Source organism: Thalassophryne amazonica, chromosome 14 (genome assembly GCF_902500255.1).
Source record: "Thalassophryne amazonica chromosome 14, fThaAma1.1, whole genome shotgun sequence".
Lineage (NCBI taxonomy): Eukaryota > Metazoa > Chordata > Actinopteri > Batrachoidiformes > Batrachoididae > Thalassophryne > Thalassophryne amazonica.
The window spans coordinates 51,285,728-51,292,160 of NC_047116.1; positions in this window are offsets into that span (position 1 = coordinate 51,285,728).

Here is a 6,433-nt window from a genome sequence, read left to right on the forward strand (position 1 = left end):
TGAGGATTCTCATTTATCATCTGCTCAGGTTCAATAAGGAGCCAAATGCCAAAAGAAAGCTGAGACGAGCAAATAGTTGACTGACCAATCCACTAAGTTCCATGATTATAATAAATCAAACTTTTGGCATATCTATTTTAAATTCGAACTCTGGCTCATTTGCACTGTGAACAAGTGTATCCATGGTATTTTTTTTTTAAAGATGTAACTGGATTATGCAGCATTGTTGTCATTTTGAGATATTTTGCCTGTCTGTCCCCCCTTCTCCTCCTGGGTCCTTTCACAAAGTCCTACCAAACTTTATGATCGGCCAACAACTACCATTAAAGCATTTGTTTTGTCACAAGACAAGGTCATTGGATTCAAAGACCAAGTTTTCGTTTTCACTCTGATATCCCCCAGGCTTGATACACATATGTAGGTGGGCTCTAGAACAGCCCAGTTGTGATTAAATTTAAGGTGGGGTCAAGGTCATTGGGTTTATGGGTTCAATTATTATATTTGACTCTGATGCCAGCTAAGCCTGGCATACATATCTAGGTGGTGTTTGAAAGTGCACAGGCAAGATCAAATTGTCAGTGACCCCAGCGACTCCATCACTGGGGTCAAAGCTGAAAGGTTTTTCATTTTGAGTTGCATGAAACTTCCAACACATATGGATGTGGGTCCTGGAATTTCCCGGAAAGGTCAAATTTGATAAAGGCGAGTCATTGGAGCCAAAATAATTTTGCTTATTTGTTGGCTAACTCCTACTAGGTGCTTTTGCTGATTTCTACAAAAAAAAAAAAAAAAAAATACATCACTGAAGGTGCACTGTTATGTGTCGACGCAAGTTGAGGAGCGGACCTGCGTCAGACAGAACCCAGCGCTAAAAATAACCAGAAAGCGGTTCCAACAACAGAAACAATTTATTTTTCACCTGTGCATAATAATGTGTACAAAACTAAAACAACGTCCTTCTGGTGGAGTGACTGTTGGCACGCTCTTTAGCGCCCAAAAGGATAGAAGCCCGGCGTTCCTGGACCCACTACCAGCAGACAAACACCCCCCAGGTGGACACGACAAACTGACTCTCTGTGAAGCAAAGAAGAGGTGAGGTAAGTCAGCAGTTACAACAATATCTTTCAAAAGACACACGCTATCAGCAACACATTCAGGTCTGTATTTTTTAACTTTATGCAAATGAGCAGCTTCTCACAACAAGTGGAGGATCACTTATCCTGCACGCCACAGCAGTGAGAAGCAAACTGCACAATTCTCATCACAATTCCAGTATACTGCGTAACAAAACACCAAGTTACTATCAACAATTAGTCGAACACTTAATCACCTTGAATGTGTGCTGACAGCAAGTGTCCTCACCCTTCCTTGCTTTACGGGCTCGATGTGTCAAACCCAGGCGTGGTCCTCAGCGTCTCACAAACGGACATCACAAGGTCGAGTTCCCGGCAGTTCTGCTTGAATCACACATGACTTAAATGCAGAACGCCATCCAATTATCTGCTTCAGCTGAAAGTCTTTAAGGTTGCATGTGAGCACCAGTCACAGGTGCTACACATGATGTTGATGAGGGTGAGGACTCTTCAGCCAGCACCTTCTCCACAAACAAATCAGTTTCCATGCCACCTGAAGAGCAAAGAAAAGAAAAGAACACCAAAATATCCAGCCACACCCCCCAACACACAACAGTACCCCCCCATCAACGGGAAGCCTCCCGGCGACCGAACAGACCAGGCCCGAGAACAGCACCTCCCTCCGGGGTCCACGTCAGGAAGCAGACAGCACCACGCTCCCAAGGTCCACCACAGACAGCAGGACAGGCACCGCGGCTGGAAGGCCGGCTGGCATCAACAAAAGCCCCAAAACATTCCCCAGTATAATTCAACACACAGAAAAAAACATAAAACCCACCCAAAACCTCCCCAGGGGACCGTCCCATCAAACCCCGGGAAGAAAAGAAAAACTCCCAAACGCAAAAACCCAACACAGCCCCACAAACAATACAAACGTAAATGCATAGAAGAAAAATAACAAACAACCCCCCCAGAATGACCTGCAGAGCCCAACCCCCCCCCCCCAGAAGGCCCTCATCGCCAGTTCCAGGAGGAACAGCCAGAACCATAATCCCACAAAGGTCCCCAGGTGTATATGGAGCAAACGGCGCCCCCCAGAGGACTGTACCATCAACCCCAGGAGGAACCCTCCCCACAACCCCGGAACCCCAGACCCGGTCACACTTAGCTAGTTGGCCCCAAGCCAATTCCCCCCCAGAGGACCGTCCCATCAACCCTGGAGGTGGAACCCGGAAGGAAACAGAACAAAAATCATAAATCAACCCCCGGAGGACTACAAAAACAACCCCGGGGGGATATAAAACGACCGTAAACCCTGTTACCCTCCCCGGCACCCCGAAAGACCCCAGGTCCCTCCCAGAGCCCCTTGGCGGCTCAATTTTGGCGAACGGCTCAAAACATTAAGCCGGGAAGGGAACAGGAAAAAACTAACCCAGCTCCAACCCCAAGGCGCAGCGGAGAACCGGGAATACGTCCGGTGCCCCAACTCGACCATACCCCAGCCTCTCGGGAGGGGTGGAACTACCGAAATGGCGAACGGCAACAGATCGGCCCACCCCTCCGACTGAGGTAAGTCTCCGCTGCACCACACCCCGGCAACACCAATGACGAACGGTACAAAGGCTCACCGAGGCTGGAGTGGAACCGGGCCCTAACCAAACCAAGAAAAACGCCTCTAACACCCCCCCCCCCCCTAGGTGCAGAGGTCTTCTGAGAATGCTCAGCGTGACCAACCTGCACCACCCCACAACCCACAAGACAAACGGTCTTGGGGCAAGTGAGGTTGGGGTTAGGGATGTAGAGAAATAAAAAACAACAAAATAAAACGACCCAACAACCCAAACAGAAAATACCTAAAAACACATAAAAATTAACAATTAAGTGAGCCCAGACGGGCTTCTAACCGCCTAACATTCACTCCACCAGATACGCCTCTGACTCCCCATACAATTATAACCCCTATTTAAAGAAAACAAAACATTTACTCGTGCTAGATTTTTTTTAATTTTTTTTTTTATGTGTATTATTTTGCCTGTCCCAGAACACTTGGAGATACGTCATCATTATTTCTCTTGACGCTTACATGTCGGGGCAATACAGTAATCTCCGCTCGTCCGAGCTGCATGGGCTCGTCAACAGGAGGAGCCAAAAGTCCCGTCGGAGGAGCCTCAGTGGGGCAAAGAAGAGGCGGCCCGGATCTGTGTCGGGGAAAGCCCCGAGATGAAAAAACCCGCTCTGATGGGCGTCCTCTCTCGCGTCCACGCTCCTTCATCCGAACATCTAGACGAATCACCAACGATATTAGCTCATCTAAATCGTTTGGCTCGTCACGGACTGCCGGCTCGTCTTTTAACGACTCATTTAACCCATCTACAAACATTCCTCGTAAAGCTGCGGCGCTCCAACCTGCCTGAGCAGAAACCAGAGAACATTGCATCACCACACAAGGCTCCGGACGACAAACAATCAATTCGGACGCCGAATCTCTGGGTGACGGAGTTATCTGCACTAGTATCGATGGTGCCGCAGCTGGAGCAGCAGGAAGCGGAACGGCCTGCGCTGCAAGCTCCGTAACACGGGCGTCTGCTTGTTTAATTTGGTTTGCGAGATGCTGTAATTGCTCCCGTAAAGCTAGGACATCTACTCATCACTAATTGAAGAAAATAAGAACAACCCCAGGTTTCTTTTCAGCACTGTAGCCAGGCTGACAAACAGTCAGAGCTCTATTGAGCTGAGTATTCCATTAACTTTAACTAGTAATGACTTCATGACTTTCTTTGCTAACAAAATTTTAACTATTAGAGAAAAAATTACTCATAACCATCCCAAAGACGTATCGTTATCTTTGGCTGCTTTCAGTGATGCCGATATTTGGTTAGACTCTTTCTCTCCGATTGTTCTGTCTGAGTTATTTTCATTAGTTACTTCGTCCAAACCATCAACATGTTTATTAGACCCCATTCCTACCAGGCTGCTCAAGGAAGCCCTACCATTATTTAATGCTTCGATCTTAAATATGATCAATCTATCTTTGTTAGTTGGCTATGTACCACAGGCTTTTAAGGTGGCAGTAATTAAACCATTACTTAAAAAGCCATCACTTGACCCAGCTATCTTAGCTAATTATAGGCCAATCTCCAACCTTCCTTTTCTCTCAAAAATTCTTGAAAGGGTAGTTGTAAAACAGCTAACTGATCATCTGCAGAGGAATGGTCTATTTGAAGAGTTTCAGTCAGGTTTTAGAATTCATCATAGTACAGAAACAGCATTAGTGAAGGTTACAAATGATCTTCTTATGGCCTCGGACAGTGGACTCATCTCTGTGCTTGTTCTGTTAGACCTCAGTGCTGCTTTTGATACTGTTGACCATAAAATTTTATTACAGAGATTAGAGCATGCCATAGGTATTAAAGGCACTGCGCTGCGGTGGTTTGAATCATATTTGTCTAATAGATTACAATTTGTTCATGTAAATGGGGAATCTTCTTCACAGACTAAAGTTAATTATGGAGTTCCACAAGGTTCTGTGCTAGGACCAATTTTATTCACTTTATACATGCTTCCCTTAGGCAGTATTATTAGACGGTATTGCTTAAATTTTCATTGTTACGCAGATGATACCCAGCTTTATCTATCCATGAAGCCAGAGGACACACACCAATTAGCTAAACTGCAGGATTGTCTTACAGACATAAAGACATGGATGACCTCTAATTTCCTGCTTTTAAACTCAGATAAAACTGAAGTTATTGTACTTGGCCCCACAAATCTTAGAAACATGGTGTCTAACCAGATCCTTACTCTGGAGGGCATTACCCTGACCTCTAGTAATACTGTGAGAAATCTTGGAGTCATTTTTGATCAGGATATGTCATTCAAAGTGCATATTAAACAAATATGTAGGACTGCTTTTTTGCATTTACGCAATATCTCTAAAATCAGAAAGGTCTTGTCTCAGAGTGATGCTGAAAAACTAATTCATGCATTTATTTCCTCTAGGCTGGACTATTGTAATTCATTATTATCAGGTTGTCCTAAAAGTTCCCTAAAAAGCCTTCAGTTAATTCAAAATGCTGCAGCTAGAGTACTGACGGGGACTAGAAGGAGAGAGCATATCTCACCCATATTGGCCTCTCTTCATTGGCTTCCTGTTAATTCTAGAATAGAATTTAAAATTCTTCTTCTTACTTATAAGGTTTTGAATAATCAGGTCCCATCTTATCTTAGGGACCTCGTAGTACCATATCACCCCAATAGAGCGCTTCGCTCTCAGACTGCAGGCTTACTTGTAGTTCCTAGGGTTTGTAAGAGTAGAATGGGAGGCAGAGCCTTCAGCTTTCAGGCTCCTCTCCTGTGGAACCAGCTCCCAATTCAGATCAGGGAGACAGACACCCTGTCTACTTTTAAGATTAGGCTTAAAACTTTCCTTTTTGCTAAAGCTTATAGTTAGGGCTGGATCAGGTGACCCTGAACCATCCCTTAGTTATGCTGCTATAGACGTAGACTGCTGGGGGGTTCCCATGATGCACTGTTTCTTTCTCTTTTTGCTCTGTATGCACCACTCTGCAATTAATCATTAGTGATCGATCTCTGCTCCCCTCCACAGCATGTCTTTTTCCTGGTTCTCTCCCTCAGCCCCAACCAGTCCCAGCAGAAGACTGCCCCTCCCTGAGCCTGGTTCTGCTGGAGGTTTCTTCCTGTTAAAAGGGAGTTTTTCCTTCCCACTGTAGCCAAGTGCTTGCTCACAGGGGGTCGTTTTGACCGTTGGGGTTTTACATAATTATTGTATGGCCTTGCCTTACAATATAAAGCGCCTTGGGGCAACTGTTTGTTGTGATTTGGCGCTATATAAAAAAAATTGATTGATTGATTGATTGATTGATTGATATTTTCTCCAAGTGTTCTTGAAATTTTTCGGCAAAAGGAACCGCTTCTGCCACTGGGTCCATTATGGAATGGCCGGGAACTACTGTTATGTGTCGACGCGAGTTGAGGAGCGGACCTGCGTCAGACAGAACCCAGCGCTAAAAATAACCAGAAAGCGGTTCCAACAACAGAAACAATTTATTTTTCACCTGTGCATAATAATGTGTACAAAACTAAAACAACGTCCTTCTGGTGGAGTGACTGTTGGCACGCTCTTTAGCGCCCAAAAGGATAGAAGCCCAGCGTTCCTGGACCCACTACCACCAGACAAACACCCCCCAGGTGGACACGACAAACTGACTCTCTGTGAAGCAAAGAAGAGGTGAGGTAAGTCAGCAGTTACAACAATATCTTTCAAAAGACACATGCTATCAGCAACACATTCAGGTCTGCATTTTTTTAACTTTATGCAAATGAGCAGCTTCTCACAACAA